Source organism: Parasteatoda tepidariorum, chromosome 8 (assembly GCF_982258835.1).
Source record: "Parasteatoda tepidariorum strain Cologne lab strain chromosome 8, Ptep-v5.0, whole genome shotgun sequence".
Taxonomy (NCBI): domain Eukaryota; kingdom Metazoa; phylum Arthropoda; class Arachnida; order Araneae; family Theridiidae; genus Parasteatoda; species Parasteatoda tepidariorum.
The window spans coordinates 23,195,205-23,218,524 of NC_141762.1; the positions used below are offsets into that span (position 1 = coordinate 23,195,205).

The 23,320-nt window shown below is 30.9% G+C and overlaps 1 long non-coding RNA gene across 2 annotated transcripts in view; it reads left to right on the forward strand.

The window, feature by feature from the left end:
- Nucleotides 1-4,363: 4,363 nt before the first annotated feature.
- Nucleotides 4,364-23,320, forward strand: part of LOC107453871 (uncharacterized) — a 61,113-nt gene continuing 42,156 nt past the window's right edge. Inside the window, exon 1 of one of the 2 annotated variants that reach the window (XR_015428679.1) lies at nt 4,364-4,617. This is a non-coding gene — a long non-coding RNA (uncharacterized LOC107453871). The remainder of the gene's footprint in view (nt 4,618-23,320) is intronic. The other variant, XR_015428680.1, reaches the window with a different exon arrangement.

Consider the following 23,320-nt stretch of genomic DNA (forward strand, 5'->3'; position numbering starts at 1 on the left):
GTGTTATTAGAATGTCTTGTTTATTATCTCAACCTGTTGGTGGGGTTATTGCTGAAGCACTTGGTAATGAGTGAGGAAATTATGTGGGAAAAAGAGGATTGCTCTTATTATTTGTTTCGCGTTTTTCACAATTGCACCTGTATGGTTTTTTTTAATTACTCAGGGTGCGAAAAATAATAACCTGAAAAATAGGTGTTTTGTTTGTTTCTTTTTCTTTCTTTTTTCTTGTTTTTTGCGTCCTCTACTTTAATTTCGAAAAAAGAAGAATTTATGGTTAAAGATTTAGAGGACTCTTTCTTCTAAACCGTTCTTCCAAAACGGGAGCGTAAAATTCTAAATCTGCTTTTAATCATCTTTACAAAGTTCACACAATCAAATTAGTTTTCACAAATAAACTAATGTTGGATATTTATTAAATTTGTCAGTATCATTCAATGCATGCAAACTACAGTTCAATTCAAACGTTAGTGCAACTAAAGCACTTACATACATTTTCTAATTGCACGGCAGTAAAAAAAACGAGGTTATCGTTTGATTAGAATTACAGAAATATAGCGTGCAGTTTTTATAGATCTTATATTGATTTTTCCAATAAAATCATTATAATACAAGTTTGAAATAGGCTTTCTTTAAAAGGTAGTTTAATATACATTTGCCTGTTTTAAATTTTTTATGCATGACTTGATTTTTGCGTTAAGAGATTTTATCAACGGCATCTAAATCGGTTTTCATCAGTTTACACATAATAAAAGCAAATTTTTTAACAAAAAATGTAGAAATAGACAAATGTACCGTATTAGGTTAGCAATCCAAAATGACTAATAGCATTATTTGATTGCTTTATATTTTTAAGAAAGAAAGGAAAAAAAAAAAAAAAAAAAAAAAAAAAAACAGAAGTTCTGAAAGTTCTCAAGCACTATATCTTATAGTCTATTGAAGCAACGTTTTATTTGTAATCGTTTTTGAAAGATGTAGGAATGTCGAAAGAAATTGTATCATCAAAATCTTGTTAACATCAAAAATAAAACAAGAATATTAAAAAAAAAAAATTCGAAAATTCATATAATAAAATTCAATATGACGATGGAAGGGGCTTCCACTACTTCCATTAACTTGCAACCTGATTTGAGAACTCACTGAAATTCACCTCAACATAATCTTTCTAAATTTAATCTCAACCGTTATTAATCTATATCATAAAAATGTTCTAAGTACGGTATAATTTTTTCAATACAATATAAATCTTTTTATACAATATCTTGAAGTATAATTGAATTTTTTTAATAAAAAAATTATGCAAAATTTGAATTTGTGTGCATGTTTATTTAAAATACTAGCAAGTGCATGATATTTAATAATCCAAAAACTTATATTTCATTTTTTTATACTGGAATTTTTTATTTGACATTATTTTATAATATATATCATTTTATACATCACTATCTTACTGTTGTTGTCATTATCCCTATCTTTTATATTGTTAATGTTAGTATTTTTCTTTTTTTCAAACTTTTTTTGTTTTCTGTAATAGGTGTTTTTTATTTACTTTATTGGAATAATATATTTTTATTGGAATTAATTCGCATATTTGAAATCACCTATACTGAAGAATCTTTCATAATGTTATTTTTTATGCTGAAAACTACCATTATCTTAGCCATTATCCATTATGTACCATTATCTTAAACTGGATTTAATGGCGTTAAATAATGGTTATTTATCCATCTCTGTAAGACAATATATTTATCATTTTCGAGATCTTTACTTTATAAGCTCGTGCTCGAATTAAAGTTATAAGTAAGCCAAAAAAGAACAAAAAAAAGAAGAAGAAAAGCAGAGAGAGAGAGAGAAATGCTGAAATGTTGCAGATATAAATCTTAATAATATTGAAGTTTTTGAAATTATTAAAACTTAATTCATGAAAGATGAAAACTGTTACTTATTTGAGCTATTATGAAGATCTATCGTACTGGGTCACACGATCTGCATTCCGAAGTCAAATTTTTTTCCTTTCCAAATACACTTGATTGTTTTTCAAATCAAGGTAATCTTGGTTTCGTTATGATTATTTAAAAAATGTTCGTCGTTTTTGTAGAAAAGAAGATTTTTCATAAAATAACAATGACGAATGAGAAGCAATCACGGGGATTGGTGAGTGGAGCGAGCAGGTGATGGGACCTTCTAGTATATCATAAAATCATCATGACGGACGAGTTGGACATTTTAAGTACGCACTTTCATTGTAGCTTTTCAGAGCATAATTTTGAAAAGTTGAATTCATGAGCTATTAAAAGAAGAACTATTAGAAGTGAACCACCATGGGTGGCAGTTATTTTACGAACGCCTAATTATCCACGTCGTTATCGAACATCAGAATTGTATTTAAATAACTAAGTTCAATTATAAGAACGGCACCAGTATCAATTCGCTTTATCTTAAAGGAAAATTTAAAAGCTAAAATAACGTATATTTGAGATATTACAAAAGATTGTTATGCTAATTTAGCAATCGCAATCATTTATCGCGGACTACATTACGCCCACAACTGTTCTAGCAGAATTTCGAATCGAATGCCTTAGGAATTGAATGTTTGAAACAAACTGGACCTGAAGTCATTGTTTCTTGAAGGTCAAGGTGTGGGTGAAAAATTATTTGCATTTTGTTTTTTACCAGACCTATCCTAATTGTCATTAAAATCGGAGCTTAATTAAAGTTTTATGTGGCTCGAGGCCAGACCTTAATCGAAAGTCCTTTTTCCAAACTATTTCAACTTAACTGCCTTCATCTTATCATCTTAACAGTTATTTAACTGCTCTAATTTGAAATTTCTCCAACTTTAACTACGAAAATTATCACATACATACTAAAAACTTCATTTATCAATTTAAAATTGGACATCTGAAACTTTGAGGACACTACTTTGAGGAATTAAACTTTCAGGAGAACTTCGAGGAGTTTATAGGGCGTCGGTTTGAATCAATTACTGTCTGGGGACCAAAAGGAATTTTAATGAAAATTCTCGATCAATACTATTTAATATTATGGGTCAGAAAAAATCAAATTATACTTTTATGGTATCGAAATAATTTAAATTTTCTTATTTGCTAGGAAATAACATCAAGGCGATTTGTTGGACATGATTAAAAAAGTGAGGATTTATAAACTATGGACTTTTCTATTAAATCTAAACTGCCTTTTTAGTATCTTTTTTTTTTTTAACTGACATTATTATATTATGTGTCAGAAAAAATCAAAATATATTTTTACGGGTTTAATGAGCACTTAAAACTAAGGTATTGAAATAATTTGCATTTTATTCTAAGTTATTAGGAAATAACATCAAAGCAATTTGTTGGATATGATTAAAAAAGTGAGGGTTCGTAAACTATGAACTTTTCTATTAAATCGCAACCTCCTTCCTCCTTTTCAGTATATATATATATATATATATACATATATATATATATATATATATATATATATATATATATATATATATATATATATATATATATATATATATATATATATATATATATATATATATATATATATATATATATATATATATATATATATATATATATATATTTGATAATTGACATTTTTATATTTTGTGTCAGAAAATATCAAATCATACTTTCATACTTTAAAAAAAAATTTTTTTACTGCTTCAATAATCACTTAAAACTATGGTATCGAAATAAATTAAATTTCCCTAAATAACATCAAGACGATTTGTTAGATCATTAAAAGAGTAGGGGCTTATAAACTACTAAATATAAACCGTCTCTTCAGTATCTTTGTTTTTGTTTCATGAGAAAAATGTTCATAAAAATAATTTATGCAATTTTAGAATGAATTATTTTTATAATTAAATTTATTTATATTTAGATGAAATTGTTAACATAACTCAGGAAATGAATTTAAATATTTAGGAGTTAAACCAAATTTATATTTTAATTAAATTATAACATAAATAAACTTATGAATTTAATCAAATTTAAAAGATAAGACATTTGATAAGATAAGACATTTGATAAGATAAGAATTTAAAGAGATAAGACATTTGAAACATTATTTTTTATTTTATTTTAAACTGCCTTTAATGTGAATCTAATACGACATTGACACTTTTACATATTATATTGCTAATTCTGAATTCACGATCATTTATCTAACACTGCATTACGCCCACAACTGCCAAGAACATTTTAAATCGAGTGCCACCAGAATCGAATCTTTGTAACAAACTGGACGTGAAGACATTCCTGCTGGAAGGTCAAGGTGTGGGCGAACAAATATTTTGATAATGCCCACGGTGGACCTTTTCTGACTACTCTTGAGATTCGTAGATGGTGACACAAAACTGACAGATTGTAAAAGAATCGAGCTTTAAGGGTTGGATGATGCTACAGGTGGCCGCAGGTGCTGTTGTAGGGGCTCTTGAGTGGCTCATTGAAAACACTGCCAACGCCTCCATCAAACATTCAGATTTCTTAGTTTGATGCCAAGTTGTATTTGTTGTATGTAGGTGGTTAAGAACGGTTTGCTGATGGATTTTTTCAACTATTTGATAAGGATCGAGAATATATTATTACCAGTTTCAAGAACTCAGTATTTATTTTAAATTGTTGTTGTTCCTTTTTTCTTCTTTCTTTTTTTTTTTTAAGAATTTTTGAATTCACATTATTTTCTGTCAGAAATATATTATTGCAATTTGAGCACAACTTAACTATGACCATAAAATCATTTATTACCCTAGACAGATGCCAAAAGTACCTTTTTTAAGCGTTAAAATTATGATATTCTATTATGTTCTGTCTTTTTTGACTGAAAGTAAAGAAGGTTTCGATTTATGTAAGGTAGTTTTGTTGTTTAAAGTTCGCACAGAACTTAACTATGACTATACAATTATTTATTACCCCACATAGATTCCAAAATATCCATTCAAAATTCCATTATCTCCTGCCATATATGACTGTAACTAAAAAAGTTTCTACTTATATTAGGTATTTTTGTTGTTTTAAGTTAGCACAGAACCGCATGATATGGAAACAAAAATTCTTTGATAAATATACTTTTATAGGAATAATATTATTCTCTTACGTATTTTAAGTACTTCCATTCTTTGAGTATATGATTTAAAGAATTAACCTTTCAAGTGAGATCTGTCGAATAGCGGAAAAAAAGGAAGAAAAATCTAACATTTACGTGGATCAAAACTCCGCATGTTTGTACAGGAAATTTTTCATAATGACAAAAAAGCAAAACCTTTTTTTAAAAATTAAATTCTTGTTTTTATAAATTTGATTTTTTGTTATTAAATAGTTGAACATAAGATTTGAAGACTAATATAGATTTAAAATACAAAACTGATTGAAAAGAAAGTATTTCTAGAAGTTTTTGTTTAAAATACTTCATTCTTTTTTTTCCCTTTGAAGCATTAGCTTTTAATAAATTGAAACTTTTGAATCCATGTAAAGTTTGTAAGAATTATAGCAAATAAAAGAAAAATACTTTTGTTCATTCTAGAATGAATATCTCAGTTCATTCATATTTCTTCTGTTCTTCAAATAATCCATTTTATCACTTGATACCTAACCTAATCATTTCGATGGTGCTGGTAAGCATATTATCCATATTACGAACTCAGTTTAAATTTTTATTTTGAAAAAATCGCAACTAACTGGTTGATTATTAATTTTTATTTAGGAGAAATTTATTTAATCCACGCGTAAAATAAACTATTTTAGAAAATATTTTATTTAAAAAGTGTCCTTATTTTACCCCTGCATATTAAGATTTCTACAAAAGAAGTTTTCTTCAATGAAGCACATGACATTCGTTTTGAATGTTCGTGATCTTTCAATACGGTTCGACAATGTTGACATATTATGGCAAACATCATCTATATGATCTTTCAAAATATGCCCATAATTTTGGTATTTAATGGCAGAAAGCGTCCTTTGCATATGATCTTTCAAAATGTGCTCACAAATATGGCATATTATAGTAAAAAGTCTAATTTCTATATGAACTTATAAAATGTACTTATAATTTTGGCATGTTATGGCAAAAAGCATAATTTTTATATGATCTTTCAAAACATGCCCACAATTTTGGCATATTATGATAAAAGTATCATTTCCCTATGATCTTTCAAAATGTGCTGCAATTGGCAAATTTTGGCATATTACGGCAAAAAGCATAATTTTTATGTGATGTTTCAAAATGTGCCTTCAGGTTTGATAAGCAAAATTGAAGAGAATGACTGCCTTTCCGATATAATAATTTTACTATTGACGCCAATCCATTTTAACACTTTTCAAACTCGCTTCAAATCATACATCGATCTTAAAAAACTGAATTGACCTTCATATTCGTGGGAACAAAAAAATATTACTTTCATCATCAAGAGATCATAATTGCTAGATAATTTCTATAAGATACATCGAACAAATATATCGGCAATTTAACGAGGATAAATTGCACTAAAACCCACATTACGGATTCCATGAAAGACCAACTCTCTTCCGGTCACACGCCCACAGTTTTTATAGTCTACACACCTAGAGGTTTGGTCTCTCTCCTATCGAGAATAATGCCCCTTAAACTACTGACTGAAATCATGAGTTTTCATCAGTTCATTAAATTCTGCGAGAATAGCCGCTCTTCCTTTGTATCGCATAGGGCGTGTAAAAGAAAAGTCGGAAACATTTTAGGGTTTATGTCAGTTTTATGAGTTCTGTTTTATTAAGATTTTTAGATACGTTTATGTTCGGAAATAATATGTTTATTTATGCAGAATTAGATAATTATGTATTTAAAAAAAGTTTCAGTTCGCGGAATAACATTTCTGTAGTTAGAAAAAATATAAAATGGTTTTTTTTTTTTTTCCCTCCTCGATTGAAACACGTAATAGTTACTTAAAGCCGAAAATGGGAGAAGCATCACTGGCTGGAATCGTGAATTTTCATAAGTTAGTTAAATTCTATAGGAATAGTAGCTTATTTGTGATACGCATGTGACAAAAAAGTTCGTTTCAACTTGAGAATTAAGTCAATTTATGAGTTTCATTTTATAAAGATTTTAAATACGTTTATGTTCGTGAATAGTGTTTGTTTATAAAGAATTAGATAATTATGTCTTAAAATTAATCTCGTAGTGAAACATTTCTGTAACCTAAAAAGATTTAAAGTGCTTATTTTCGACTGAAAATTAACATTTAATGATATTTTACACATCCCAAGGGTGAAAATAAGAAAAATATTCTTGATATCAGTGACTGTAACTTGACGTACAGGACAACAAGGGAATAGGACAAGACAGGATAGGACAGGAATTTTCGTAAGTTAAATGAATTTTATAGGAATCGCCGCTCTTTATTTGCGATAGACATGTGACAAAAAAGTGAGTGTCGGTTCGAGAGTTATGAGTTTTATTTTATAAAGAATTTTAGATAAGTTTAAGCTCAACAATAGTGTCGACTTGCGCAAAATTAGAGTCTTCTATGCGTAATGGTTTCAATCATCGGATTCAAGCTTCAGGCTTGGTGCTCCAGTATGGTTGGGTGTCCTGTTCAGTATACGATAATTAAATATATTTTTTATAAAAAACTTAATGTAACATTTATAGAAAAAAGATTGTTTTTGTGTGAATTTTTGTATTTAAAAGAATTTTTATATATCTAAAGGTATATATATACTAGAATTACTTTTGATACCTGGACTGGAATCAATTTTGACTGGAATTCTTTAAGTTCAGTAAATTCTATAGAAATAGATGCTTTTTCTTTTCATTTATGACAGGCATATGGCAGAAAAGTCAATATAAACTTGATATTTGTATCGATTTCATGAATTTTAATTTTTAAAGATTTTAAGAGAAGTTAATTTAAAAATTTACACTGATTCAAAAAAGTTGATTTCAAAAATTTACACTATGCAATGCTTTTCTAATTTTCTCTTAAGAGATTCATTTTCTAACTCATTAAAATAGAGTGCAAGCCAAATCGTGTATTTTATCCATAAATTTATTGTTTAAGATTAAAAAAAATAAAAATCCCAAAATTCAACGAAAAAGCGTCATTATAGGGGTGACCTTTTTAAATAAAAACATATTTTGCATAAAAAATGAATACTTGTTGCTTATGACTCAAATATAAGTAAAATTCTAAATTAGTTGCAGTTAACATTTAAGTTTCCACTTTTGGAAAAGTTCCCGATATTTTTTTTCTTCATTTATTTCCTAATTCTCTCCTTTTTTCCCCTCTCTCTCTCTTTTCTTTAATATTCTTGATTATTTCTACTCTTCATTCTCCATTTATAAACTTACATTTAATTAAGAAGTCTAAAGAGGAAGTAAACAATTACACTAAGGAACAATTTTTTTTCTTCTGTTGCATATGATTTTTTAACAGATCTTAGACACTTTTGTATCGCTGATTTCAAATCTGAAATCACTTTCTCTCTCCAAGTTTCTTTTTAAACAAAATTTTTATTCTATTTTCAGACGGAATGTGCATGTTTAAAAGCGCTATGTCTAGCAGGGTATTCCATTAATGTTACGGCAAACTTCTAAGAGAGTTAGGGCACATCATCAAGATTATAATTTCATAGGAACCCATGACCGGGAATGTCATCATACCCAGCTAGGGGCATTCCCCTATCATGGGCTGTTTCATCATGTACTTCTGAACGTGCCGCAATAAAGAACACTCCGAGCGGCCTACGATTACATTTCTGAGCTTCGGTTGTGTTCAAATTTAATCCTGAAGATGAGCTCTAACGTCCCTGGAAGTTTGCCTTATCATTTATGCCATCCCCTCTTACATATAACGTTTTTAAAATTGAAGAAATTAGAATATACTGAAATTGTCCTTTGAAGAAAATCTGTAGGTTTAAGAGCAAAACTTATTTCAGATTTGAAATTACCTCAGCTGAATTATGCGATATCAAGTATTTGCAAAAAAGTAACAAATTTGTTCCTCAGTGTTATTTTTAAAATAATAACAATAAATAAACGGAATTGTAAGCAATTGTTGTAATAAAATACAAACCAAGCGAGTTGATCTTATCAATACAAAGTAGAGGATAAAAATCGACGTAATAAAAACATTTTTCTACCTTTCTTTTTTTTCCCTCCTTGTTACCCAGCGAAAAAGCACTACCCTAAAAAGAATTCCAAAAAGGATGCGGTAGCGAACATTCTTTTAATCTTTCGAAGATTTATGCCAGGAATAAAAGTTGTCAAAGGGCGAAAACAGTAGCCGGATCCACCCTGTGACCTTTGAGTTTCTCAACCACTTCGTCTGCTCACAGGGTTAATTGAAATGACCTCTTCTCTCGCCCGCGCTCATTTATTTTCAGGCATTTTCATTCAGGCCTTCCTCAGCCTCTTTAAATTTATTTGTTTATTTTTTGTAACATTAAAGGGTTTATGCCTGTATAAAGAATAAGAAGAGATAATTTATTATCCGAAGTATACACCCCTCTAAAAATTATGGTCTAGTAATTGATTTGAGTTTCAGAAACTTGAACAATCATTATTACTTTTTTTCTTCTTCTTTTTCTTACCTTTCTGAGAAAATGAGATAGATAGGCCGATTAGCTTAATATAAACGTTTACTATACTTTCTTTCTTTTTTTATCCCCTTCAAATTACAAACAAAAAATTTTCTTTTCTGAAATATTCCAACTGCATTTAATTCCTGCGAACTAATGCTCCTTTGGGTACTTTCAACTAAAGAAAATAATCCTTATTAGAATTTCACTGAATGGGAATTTCTTTATTAGAATTCCCATTGAACAGTTCCCATTGAACAGTCCCATTGAACAGTAAAATAAGAAGAGGATAGCTTTGAATAACTTTTGATTTACGAATCGGATCTTCACGTTCTAGAACTCAATTTGAATGGCTCGAGGGGTAGACTTAAAAACGCTAATTAGCAAGTACAAACGATATTTTAAGTTGCGAAAAGAGACACAAAAACGTACTTTCTCTTAATAAACATACCCGTTTTTAAACAAATTTCTGACCCTCAAAATATAGGGGGTAGCAGCAATCTGGGAAATATGGTCCCAATAGTTTGGTCAGGAGAACACTTCAAAATTTGGACCCCCTTTAATGTTAATGTTACTTTTCGCGTATTTCACCATATCTCGAGAACTTTTTAAGCTAATTGAATAATTCTTAGACTCAGTTAGAAAATTCGTTTCTCCGAAGAATTAACTCTTAGTAAATGTTTATTGTTCTTACTAATCTATTTAAGAATGGCCAAGAAAATTTTGAATCATAAGTTATAAAATTTTTTGCATCATTGTAAAGAATATAATTTCATATAGCAAAATATAAATTTTTATCCTAATCGGTTGAATAGTTAATGAGAAATCGAATTCCAAATATACGACGTTTTTTAAAAATTTGATTTTTCAGGAACTATTCGACCTCTTTCACTCAAATTTTGTATTTTTCCATTTAAAATTATATTCTTTAAAATGATGTGAAAAATTGCATACCGTAAAATGCAATTTTTTCGACTAATATTAAATAAAATAAAAATAAAATAAAAAATATTTACTAAAAATTCATTTTTTGCATGATAAATGGATTTTATAATTGCGAGCAAAAAGTTTTCAATTCGTTTTAAAAGTTCCTGAGATAGAACGAAATATGCAAAAAGTAAAAATAACATTAAGGGATCCAAACTTTTGACAGCTCTCTTGACCAAACTATTGGGTAAATATTTCCCTTATTGTGGCTACACCCTATATTTAGGAGGTCAAAATCCGAATTCATCTAAAAAAGGTATGTTTATTCAGAAAAAGTACGTTTTTGTGTCTGATTTCGTGTCTTAAAATATCGTCTGCACTAATTAATTATCATATTTGAGGTCACCTTTTCGAACAATAAAGAATGAGTTCTGGAACGCAAAGATCCGATCATAAGATCAAAACCTATTTAGAGTGGTCCGTTTTTATTTTGCGCATTGTAGATAGTCGTATTGAAGACATACTGGATCGAAAATGTCTGTGATTATAGAGTAGGGGAAATTTACTACAACTTTTGTATGGTGTCTAAATACTAATTTTTTCTACGTTTAAAAAAAAAGCATAGTATGGTTAAATGTAAAAGAAGCATGATCGATTCAACTTAATGTGATATTTCAATTTCCTTCGACAAGAAAATATAAATTTTAAAAAAAAAGTCATTGTTTAAGCGTCTTACTCTGGAGACAAAGTTATAATTTTAAATTCTTTATGGCATCTTGCCGTAAAAAATTATTTGGGTTTTAGAAAAGACAAATAACTAAAATGTTTTAAAAGTTATTAAATTTATATAAAGATGGATAATATGGCAACATTTTTTATCCTACAAGAAAATTATAAAAATTAATGTCCTACCTACTCTTAATTTTTGCAAATTTTTACGAACCCAGACTACATGTTATCGGAGTAAGTTTTTGAATCTTAAATAGGACCACAAAGGCTGTTTACTTTCTCAAAACTCTGGCTTTTCTCCGTGTTATCGTTTTGCACTATTTTCAGAATATGCATAGATTGCGCTGGGTATAGATAGGCTAAGCTTGACCTCATAGTCATAAGTAACAATTACAAACCTTGAAAGCAACCCTAATATGTTTTCCCCCTAGTATGTAAAGATTGCAGCAAACTCGTTTATTAATATGGTTAAATGAGCCGCACAACTTAGTCAGGATTTCAAAACATAATCTTCGGTATTTTAATAAGTTTTTGAACGAAGCAAGAGAATACAATTTTGTCATAATTGTATAATTAAAAAGGGCTGAACAAGCGATTTTAACTGGGCGAAGTTGAAAAAATCTGACAAAATTGTCCCCAGTTTATAATAATCTACGTACACAAGTGTTTGGAAAAAAAATTATCAAGTTAAATGTACCTCTAAGATAATCAAATTAACGATTCAAAGCTAAAAGTGACCGTAATTATTCTTGTTGTCCTTCCTCATTTATCATTAAGATTTGTGGCCAAGCACGGCATTAAACGTTTAATGGTTATGGACCTCACATTGTTTTCAGCCAAGGCAAATACCTTCGCCAAATAGCTAGAAAGCAAATTAACAGAAATAAGCACTCATATCATTATCGTTTATCTATTATAAGAAGAGAAGGAGATGATATCGATAATAGGCTTGGTTGAATATCATCTTTGGCTTAATTGCTCGGCGAAGTTGATTGTTCGTGAATTCACTTCCTTATTGGCATTTCTATCCCATCTGTGTTGTTAGGGTATTGAATGATACCCTTTATGTAAAGATACTAAGAATATTTCGACTACTTAATCTGAGTATCGCGTTTTTGTTCTTTCTTGTCTTCGTGGTGGTAAAAAAAAGGGTATGTGGCCAAATATATAAGTCTGAGATAATATATTCTTTAAATGTGGCGTGCTTGTAGTGGTGGGATTCACTAGGTAGTGGTACGAAGACATTTTGGCTGCATTATAAAAAAGAACAATTCTATGTCCTCGTACAAAACTTATGTACTTTTTTAAAAAAATTCGGAATGGGGGAACAATTTTTTGCCCTTTCTTTTCTATTGCCTGAGATTTTATAACGGATCTTGTATATTTTCAAGTCTCTGATTTCAATTCTGCAATAGGTTTCTCACTCCAAGCTACGCTTTTTTTTTTAATGAAACTTTCAGTCTATTTCTTGACAAAAAGTACAAATTTAAAAACGTTATCTAAAAGCAAGGGGTCACCTGAACGTCATGACAAACTTCCTATAGGGATTAGGGAACATATGGATTAAAATTGGATAGGAACCCATGCCCGAAAATGTGGTCATACACCACTATGGACGCTTCCTTATTATGAACTATTACTTCTTGTGATTTGGAACAGGTCATAATAGAGAGGCACCCTTAGCCGTATGCGATAACATAATATCGTTTCCTATGCAATTTTAATCCAGATGATGTATTTCTGACGATAAGTTTCAACGTTTGTTTTGAAAATTTACTAGACTGGTTCAAACGTAGCTAATTTTATCGAATTGAATTGGTACAAATTTTCGTGCGTCTGACAGTGGACACTATAAGATCGCCCCTATGACTGATTGCTAATGAGAATTTTGCATTTATTAGAATTACTAATATTTAAACTATCCATCACGAATAATAGCTAATTTATCACTTTGACTACACCTTTAAACGCCAATGTTCATTCATGAAACATTGATGTTTTTCCAAAGGAAGAGAACATATTTTCGTTGTACTTTATTTCTTAGAGTAAAGAAAAGAGCATTAAACACTTAAACAAAATCTAAAATATTTGATAATTTCATAGCATTTGTTAAATTAAATATTCGCTTTTGAGAACGTCATGAAAAATTGAAGGTTAAAAGAGCAAATTTGTTTAAAAAAATCGTTTAACAAACTGGCTCATGTAAGCATGAATAAATATTTCTAAGTAAATTGATCAAGTTCAAATACATAAATTTTTTTATTCTAAACCATTTTGAACATGTGTGTAATTTAAGTTCTCTAGCCTAGTTTGTCTTCTAAAAGTAGTGAAGTAACTGCATCTCCAAAGTAATTAATAGTCACTAGATATTAAAAAAAAGTAATGTAGCTGCAGTTAAACTACATTTGTAATAAAGTTGCGGTAGTTATAGTTAACTAAAATAATAGTATAATTTTTCAGAACCCTGGTCATTAACATATAATAAATAAATCTTACACAATTGTCCATAAAATAAAAATGTTTCGGAGGCTAATTTTACAGTATTTGCAATGAAATGTCATGTTCCAATTCGATAATTTAATTAGATAAGTTTATGCTGCGTTTTTCGCAATTTTTCAACATCCTAATAATATTATAACACTACACTATGCTGTAAGCAAGTTTTATTTAAAAATTTGTTGCTCACATTCCAGCGCAGTAAAAGGTTCTTCTGTTATCAGCAGGCAGCAAACGACTACATAATTCAGCCATTAGTTTTGAAATGTGAATTTTATCGAAGAATTTTTTTATAGCGGTTGTTGACAAAATAAAAATTTTATTACAATGTAACCATTTTTTTTAATTTAAATTTCTTTTCTTCTCTTTCTTTCGCATTAGACTTGAGTTTTCGATCATGATTGAGTATTACAGAGCACTCGATTTCTCGTATTCACCGATAAAACTTTTTAAGTGCTTCACGATAACTTCAGAAGTTCAATAAGAATTCTGTCTTCACTGATAAGGTTTTTTTTTTCCTGGCCTGTTATTTTCTTAGCTAATGCTTTTAAATGCATTATACAAAGTGTCAACTTTCATTAAACATTAAAAGTTCCTGTTTTTGACTTATTGTTATTCTTCACCTTCGATACTTTTGATAAAGTGATAATTTATGTTGCAAGAAGCAGTTTTAAGTATCGATTTCTTTTCTTTCTGACATTACCTTAATTAAACAAAAATATTTTTTTTTTGTATTTAAAAAATTGAGATTGTATTAAATAAACATCAGCTCTTACGATAGCACAATAAGGTTTTTATTTTAAAAAAAATTCGGAGAAGTTGAGAACATTATGTTTAATTTGAATGAAGGGATAGAACGTTCGCCTCCCAAGGGCTCGATCCAGGCTCGACTCCTTGGCTCGTAGATACGAATTCTGCTCCCAGCATACACTGATCACAGTGCTGACGTAAAATATACTCAGTGATAGACAGATCATGGGTTAGACTCCCCTTGCGTCGGGTAAATCGTGTGAGGCTTGGTGGTTTTCGAGTCTTTTTTTTTCTTTGCGTAACGCAAACCATACTCCACTTGCCAAATTCGCTTGGTGAAACCAAGCGTATTTAAGACAAAGGCGCCACCCACAGCCAAGAATATGACTTCAGCCACACACACACGTCACAGCTCATTTTACAGGGCGGACCCATTCATTCATCCACAAATCGTAATTTTGAAGTGAACCAGAGACCGATCAATCTCCAATTCAATACCCCTGGAGGTATTGATTTGTTATGGGAACTTGAAGGACTTCGCAAACCGACATGTTTAGCGTGCACCAGTCACCACAAAACCATCTGACGCCGTGCAAATGTTTTAGATAGAGTGGTCTGTCAGGGAAGAGAAAATTTTGTTTTGTAGTTTTTATAGTAAGTAGATTATACAGCCAGTAGTTTTTACAGTAGTCTTTAGAGCCATCTATTCAGGTGCTTTGAAACTAATTTTGTAACTTTTTTTCGAAAAACAGTTTTCTTAGTAGAAAGCAGCAAATCGTACATTTCTAACTCCTCCCCCTCATTTTTAATTAATTTTTTCAATCATCGGACATTTTCGGAACACCCAGATTATTTTATATGCATTTTGTTCTTAAGTGTTAAGTATTTTTTTCAAATTTGGTTCTCAGCTTGATCATAAGCACTTATAGTAAATCATGTTTCACCCAGGTTCATAAAATATTACTTGTATAAGTAAAACATATTTTATATTTTTATTTCATATCCGCCGTTGAACAGACGACCCAATTTTTGGGTTTACGACTACTAATATTCAATCCGTAGCCTTTTAATTTGGAACCAATCCAGAAAACAAAGAAACTCCTGGATCAGTACCCCCAGAGGTTTTGATTTATTATGGCAACATGGAGGACTTCGCCACTCGCAGTTGCGGATCCAGGGGTCATAGGGGTCATGACCCCCCCCCCAAAAAAAAAAAAATTTTTTTTTTCTTTAAAAATAGTTTTTTTAATAGTTTACAAAAAAAGTAAAATATTTTAAAAATTATTTAAGGGGGCATAGACACCTAGATAGGTCGGAAAAATTGATTTTATTCCCATCTAATTGTGTTTTTCAATGTTTAAGAATCATAAACCAAAAGATTAAAACGAAATTCGTCATAGTTTGATTGTAAACATTAATAATATTGAAGCGCGCTTCAATAGGTTTAACCAAAGATTGTATTTGCCAAAGTTTCTAAAAAAACGCATTACATTTATTATTTAAAGATTTTGAATACTTGAATAGTTCGTTATGTTCATTATGAAAAAAATAAATGAGAAAACTAGCATTAAAAACCCCAGTTTTTTTTTTCAAAAAAAAATATTTAAAAAATTTTTTTTTATTAAAAAATTAATTGTGGGGGGGGGGGATCTGAGTCTATGACCTTCCCTAGGAAAAATTTCTGGATCCGCGCCTGGCCACTCGACAGATTTAACGTGCATCAGTCACCATTTACTACACGGGGAGTCTTCGGTCGCCTGCGATCGAACCCACGAACTCTTGGACATGGGCCCAGTGCCCCACCAACCAGGCTATCCTGGCCTAAATAAAACATATTAGACGAATTCTCCTAAATTCAAGATTTGTTTTTAAGAGGTTTTAATTTTTTTTAACATATCTCTTTATTGGACAAACCAAGCTCACCAGCATTCGCCCTTTTCGAATTCAGTTAGGAAGGTGCGTCTTTCGGTTGACAAGAAATCACCACAAAGGTGAAAGTGTGTCTTAGCTCAGAACCCCCATTCGTCAGACTAATTTCTCAATTTAAACAAAGATCCGATGGGGAGAGAAATTTTAGCCACGATCCCATGGCGACCGGCTCAGTGACCAGCCACAGGATTTTCGATTTCACAGATTTTGCGAGCATACATGTCAGTGGGTCTTAGTGGAGTCGAGGATCGAAACTGGACCCCTCCGGACAGGAGTTCGATTCTCTAACTAATGTGTTACCAAAGTTACCTACTTGTAGTTATAATTTCGCTTACTTGAGGGGAAAATTTGATTAAACATTCTTGACATTTGAGTTGTTCTTTTATTCGCTAAAAATAGAATGATAAATGTTTAAATGCAGCAAAAAAAAAATTTCATGTTATTTTTGTACCGACTGATGTGTAGTGGTCAGGGAGCTGACATCTCATCAGAAAGGTTCGGCGTTCGAATCCCGAAAAATCATAAATGTTCTTTCATTATCTGTGTTATCTCTCCTTACTGTGGAAGCAACGTGGGCCTACCTGATCTGGTGCCCCTGAAAGAGTGACCAGCAAATCTGCCCTACTAATACACAAACGACGAGTGCCAATTGGGTGGGTATTTGAAGAAAATGTTATTTTTGCACAAAATGAAACATATATTATTGCTAAATATAAAAACAAATAAAATGATACAAAGTCAATTAATTTGAAATAATTGCTTCTTTATCTTTTTTCTTTTCAATTTTTTACAAAATATGCAAATCCAAATAAATAAAAATGAACATTTCCATTATATAAAAATTCTGTTAGATTGTCAAAGAACCACCAAATTACATCCATGCTATACTTTATATACAATATAAAAATCTCTTACCGTGCGCAACGAACCATGTAAACAGAAAACACAATACACTCGGCAGTCGTTTCACCTTTATGAATAAAGGTAAAAATAATAAAAATAAAAACATAACAACAGAAATATTACTCTAACACCTATGGCCCAAAACGGGAGCAAAATTGCTACCATCGTTCCCTGATCCTTTAAAAAAAAGTCATGAACAAAACGATCTTTGAAAAGCCGTGAATGGCAACGATAGATGCAGAGAAGTGGGGGGTGGTTGCTACTGCGCTGTAATTACTTCTTGGTTGAAGAGAAAAAAAAAGAAATCTCAATCCCTCGAACTTGTCAAAAAGCATTGTTGGCTACATGTAAAAACGAATTCTTCTAACAATGGCAGTATAATGTATAATATAATACTACACCCACCTCCAAGGCCCCGCCCGGCCCTCAAAACCCCCCTCCTGGAATGCAATGTAATGACAGTCAGTCTGACCGCCTGTCCTACCATTACGTAATTCCTGCCGCCTGGGAAAAAAGGCCAGCTTAGTAATTATCCTTTCTGTGACATGGGCAATTACTGAGACTCTTACATTTTTCGTGCCTGTCCAAAATCGGGGAAGCCTGGGGCAAACATTTTGCTCAGTGGATTGAAGGTGTGTGTGTTTTTATTTTTAGTTTCGTTTCGCTATTGTTTAATGTATACATCGCTTTGGCTTTCTTATTTTTTTTTTATAGCGTTCGATTTTTTTTTCTTCTTCATCTTATTTTACAGAAGCTTGTTTTTGGAGGACCCCCCGCCCACGAGTGTGAGCCCCCTCTCCCAGAACAAGAAGTCAGCAGCTATAATTGGAGGGATCGTATACAAAATGCGCTCGCATATTTTACAGGAATGCAATTCAAGTTTTTAAGGATTACTTTCAGAACAATCGGCTAACCGTTGAACCATGATATCGATGCATTTAACAATGCGAATTTGTTTCGACTGTGGTATGTCGTTAGATTGCATTCATTTTCATTCAAGTTGTGCAATAGTATCGGACATTTAGTTAAGCGAATACGATAATAGGCTTCAATCTTGCACCATATTGTGAGTGCAGCAAATTTGAACGATATTATCACTGTACGTTTCACAACTTCAAACATTGCACTTTTTTGTCCACAGCTATGAATCATGTAGATATGATAAAAATGTGGTGATGTAGTAAATTAAATTTAGATTAATATCTTATATTGTGTAATAAAAATATTATTTATTTCTAAACCATTTCTTATGGTGTAATTATGCTTTAAACTAAGTGACAGACCAAATGCTTTTCTTCACGTCTTTTAGGGCCTTGTTGGTGAGGTTGATTTAGCAATTCCTTACCACGGCCCGGGTTGGAACTCAGTCCTTCGTGCTAAAGACTGGGTATTTGATCAGATAGCACGTGATCATGGCTATTATCCAATCACTGACCCTTATCCATGGCAAAGCACCTAGCACTGTTTTTCAGAACTTTATTTTTTAACGGCCACATGGCGGGAATGAATGGATAGAATGAATGGCAGGAACACATGGTAGGAATAAATATAATTTTAACTCCGGTCAAATGAGGTGGACACCACCTGAGGCGGTGCTTCTCTCTTTAAACTTCAGTACCAGTACCAAAGAAGGGATTTTCAGACACGAACGATTTGACGCACACTTTGACCGATTTACGTGCATCTGCACTGATCGGTTACTAGTGGCTTCGAATCCACTCTAGCGCAAAATCAGAGTTTGAAAAAACAATGCATGGATGGGTGGTCGGGGAGCGTAGTACTAAGACAGGTAATTACTTCCACCTTATACCCTGTGATGTAAATTGTGGTAGTGCAGTACGCGCAAGAGCCAGTATTGTCTTCGGAACATCATTAGAAATGAGTCTCAGACCAAAGGCTCTAGCTCGACGTTAACAATCTCAAACCATGAAAAAAATCTTCAAATTCGTTCAAAGCAAAAATGGAATTCTAACGTTTCGTTCGTTCAATAAGATGCTTTGAATAGTGTTCATTGACTCTATTCAAAAGGTATATATGTTTTCGTATTGTTTGCGTTTGACATTTTGATTCTCACGGCAAACATAAATCAGTAGAAGAAAGAGATTTCGCATTTTAAACTGAGGTAATTATTTCCTTTACTTTAGACCAGCGTTTTCTAACCTACGTCCCAATCCATTTGCTCTATTTTAGATGCAAGGGTTTGTTCGTAAGCATTATAAAACTTTGGTTTCCCTTAAGAAAAAAAAAAGAACAAAATTTAAAAAAGGGAGAAGGAAAAAAAAAAGAAAGACATAAGGTATAAAATTTTGTGACACGTTTAAGGCTCTGCATTAAGACCAATAGTCATCACTTTTAACGTTTAAAATTATGCGACAGGTATGTTTTCATGGTAATTAGATAATGTCCTTGTGATATTTTAACAGGCAATTTAATCACTATGTTAAATGTGTCTCAAGTTATTTCTCATGATTCTGCATAATAAAAGGTATCAGGTTTTAGTATAGTTTAAGTATTAGATATTATTATAAGTCTTAGCATTAAAATAAGTATAAAATATTTTAAATACTAGATTTTATTATATTTTTTAAAATAAGTATTAGGTACTCAAAGCTCTAGACAATATTGTAATTCTTATTTTCAAAATAAAAATAAGGTATTTTATGAAATGGGTTTCATTGCTTTACTATGTGTATTTGAAACCTAAACTGAGAGGTAAAGCGGAAATGGAGAAAATTGAAAATATTGTTTTTTTTTTTATTTTTTTTATTTTTATTTTTTTTTTTTTGCTAAGGACAGCAGAAAACACTGTCCTGTCTGTTCCAGAGAAAAATAATATTAGAAATAGTTTTGCTTGCTGTTGTCGTAGGTCATTAAGGTAATGTACTAGAGGTGTAATTGTTCTTGTTTGCCTGTGGCGCCATCTATGACCGAGAGCTCGACTTACAGGGCGGACGCATTCATAAATCCATTCATTCAGCCACAGACCGTAATTTTGACCTGAATCAGAATACGATCAATCTCCGATCCAGTACCCCCAGAAGTATAATTTGCTGTGGGAACTTGGATGACTTTGTGACCCGACTGATTTAAAGTGCATCAGTCACCATTTACTACACGGAGAGTCTTCGGCCGGCTGGATCCGATCTCCGGTTCTTACGAGCGTAAGTCCAGCTTCTACTTGCCAGGCTATCCCGGTCAATTTTGGTTGTAATATAATAAACTAAGTTATCCCCTAGAGCAACAATCAAAAATCAATGTATCATAAACATAATTTAAAATTTGAAATTATGTAAAATGTCTTTTCGTCGAAATTAGAATAGAGAGAAAATTTTATTTATTTTTTCTTTCTCCCAATGAACTATCAAATGATGCTGTAGCTTTAAATGCCCTTCAACAAAAATTTATACTCTAAAATTATTATCAACAAAAAATTATTCTCTATTATCAACAAAAATTAATGTTATCTCTCTCAAAAGGAAAGTTCACGAAATTTAGAATAAGCATGTTTACGATATTTCACATTAATTGGTTTACATAAACTTGAAAGAAAATTTTTTTTCATAGATTTTTAAACACAATAATAATAGTATACATTTATCAAATCAGAAAAATTTTATCTTAATCCAAAAATAAGTTTCACTCTTAAATGCTAAGATAAGTTGAAAATAAATAACTAAAAAAAAAAAAATTAAAAAAAAAATTAAGAAAATTATTAAATAAAAAAAATTCGTTAATAAATAAAAATTCTTTATAAATAAATTTTCGATTTGTAAATGAAACAAAAAAAAATAATTATAATAAATTGTAAACTTGTTTTTATAGTTTTCAACTATATCAAAAAATTAAAAGTATAATTTTTAAAATATTTTTTTTCTTTTGAAAAATCTTTCAGAAAATTTGTGAACGAATTTAATGAACAGTAGCACTGGTACAAAAGGACAAAATATTTTAAAAAGTACATATATATTTAAAATCCGTAATACAATTTTATTTACTTAAAATATAATCCCCAAAATATGTTGCAGAATTACCTCGGAGCATTTTGTTCGGTTGCCACCCCCAACAATCCTGATTCTACCTTTCCCCTCATTCTGTTGGCGTGGGAAGAAGACTATTGCGACGTTAATTGCACAAGTCACGCCGACAGCGCATTTCTTACTTCTTCAGATTATCATTATTGCTTTTACTTTTCTCTTGTTTTTCTTTTTTACATTTCTTATTACCCTTTTTTTATTTTATTTTCCCTCGATGTTTTCTTCTCAATACATTTAAAGATCGGAAAGCACCTGCCAGTCGAATAAAAGAAGAGCAGACGATCAGGAGTTCTCGTGCTAGGAGAAGAGCCATGGAATTTGTTCTATCAGTATTTAATCAAAGTCGTTTGGCGACACATTGATTATAAAACATCAGTCGGTCGGAGTTGTGGATGAGGCCTGACGTGACGGGTGGAAAATTCCCTTTTCAAAATGATAATTGCATTCTTTACAATTTTACCTCGCAATGTTGCGGTTAAGGAAAAGTAATTATTTTATTTCATATAGTTTTAATAGCATATCTGCAGGTAGGTGTGTCCAAAATTTTTAAGATTGGGTATTCTCTGAAAAATACTAGAGATAATAAGAAAAATAATAAAATTTAAAACCACTGCAATACAAACAAATGTACAATTTACTATCAAAATAACTATATGTTTATTTTTTCCTAATGCAAATGTTTGTTGATGCTCAGTTTCAAATACGAAATGAAACATCTCTGTAACGATGAAAAATGGTTTTCTGAACATGATAGGACATTGTTCTTTCAGATATCGTTATTGGATTAATAAATTTAAAAAAGTTCGTCACGAGTTTTTTTCTTTTTTTCTACCCTTTTTTTCTTTCTTTTTTCTATTTCGTTTAGATTTAAAATAATGCAAGTTTGCACAGCTAGATTTACTTTTGTTCTCAAACATGAAGAAGATCTCCAGGAATTTTTAATCAACCAAACAATATGAAGGCTTATGGTAACGAGCAAAATTCTTTTAGTCTTTTAAGAAAATATCATATTCATTCACTCAGCATGATTATTCTAAGCTTTTCGCATTGATCCAAAATACTTTAAGGCTATTTATTTAGCTTTTTAATCAGTTAATTAAATTTTTTTTCAATCAATTTAATCTACACTGTTTGAAACTTCTTGGTTAAAGTGGTTAAATAGCAATTTATTCTATTGTTATTTAACCATATTCAACCAAAGCAGTGAAATAACCATAAAAAAGATGATACCCAAACTGTTAACAGTGATTAAAAAAAACATTTATTGATAGTTTTTACCTAATACGGTTTAAGAACCAGAATTCTAAGGTGCGCGATCTAGGCCCAACTTATTAAGCCATTTTATGCAGCTCGGTACATACTGTAGCTGAGAGAGCTAAACGGTCCCATCTCATGACTAGCTGAACAGGGGTTCGAATCCCAATGATTAATCCCAAACTTGATATCACATATTTCATTTTTTCAATACACGAAAAGTTTCCAGTGTTCTGCACTCTTCAAACAATGACTCTAGACTATGAGATTAGGAAACTATCATTCATGCATTAATGGCACAGCATCCACAGAGCTTCAATGTCCGTTTAATTTAGGTTGTATTTTTATGGTTTAGAATCGTTGCAAAACCATATAGTTTTGTATAACCATATCAGTTGAGTTGTAAACGGTTTCAAAACCATGATGGTAAACAAATATTCCTAACCATGAACTTTATGATTAATAGGATGGGCAAACTGCTGCTGGTTATTTTACTGTATATTCAGGTTCAGAATTCTAACAGTGTGAAATACTTTGCAACACTATTCCACTATTATTCTCCAATTAATATTACTATACAATACAGATAGTGTATGCAAAAAAATAATGATTAATAAATATGTATTAAATAAAGCCTTCCAGTGGACGCATCGCAATTTTCTAGCGTATTTCACGTGTTTTAGTGTGTAAGCGGAATCACTGCTTAAGGTTGAAAGCATTAGGTTGATTAGA